Source organism: Dipteris shenzhenensis, chromosome 22 (genome assembly GCF_047967505.1).
Source record: "Dipteris shenzhenensis isolate YYH24624 ecotype China chromosome 22, Dip_SZ_1.0, whole genome shotgun sequence".
NCBI classification, from domain to species: Eukaryota; Viridiplantae; Streptophyta; class Polypodiopsida; order Gleicheniales; family Dipteridaceae; genus Dipteris; species Dipteris shenzhenensis.
Window position 1 is genome coordinate 13,696,814 of NC_141617.1, and position 896 is coordinate 13,697,709.

Here is an 896-nt window from a genome sequence, read left to right on the forward strand (position 1 = left end):
TTTCTTTCCTGCCAGGACTCTCTTGGAGCTGCTAGGTTATAATTTATCAACCAAATACGAAAGAAAGGTTGCTATGGAATGGTGCACTAGACGAGGATGCCTTTCTAAGACAAACTGTTTGCATAACAAGACGAAAGTGCCTGTGAACAAATTATTCGGTTGGCTCGCTGTGATCGGATGCACGAGAGTAGTTTTCTATGTATTTTTGTTGCCTTCTGAATAAAAGATAAAGAAATACCAAAAGGGGCATATTGTGTTTGGTGCAAGCAGGGGCAATCTAGCTCTTCAATATTGGCTTTGGAGTTATTTTTCTATGTCGTGGATATTTTTCAAGTAGCTGAAAGTTAAGTATTTAATGGTTGTCATCTACTCACTACTCTTTGGATTACCTTAAGGCCGGTTTCAAGTACATTTACCAATCCAGATAGTGCTTACCACACCGAGTGTGTTGAATTGCAAGACCCCAAAAGTGTCATGGATTTAGACAATAAAGCATACCAAAAAAAAATCCATCATTCAAAGTTGCATGTCATGATCTTCAACCAAAAAACAAACAGTTACAGAATCACCAAGGAGTTCAAATGTTCACACTATTAGGCATTGGAAACAAGAGGCGTTGAGATATGAACCTCCAAAAACAATGCCAATAATACATCCCCTAACTTGAAAGCCTTTTATAAGAATCATGTAAGGTAGAGACGACCAAAGACCTAAAGGATGAAAATTTCCTGTGTTTGAAGAACCCTTTCAAGACTCCCATGCACCCAGGACTGACTTCAAGAGACATTCATATTAAAAGTTTGCTCTCTTCAATGCAGATGAGAATCCAGTGTGTTTCATCTAAAGACCAGCATGCTTGCAAGAATTCATTCTGTGCAAACCATTTGTTCAGAGCA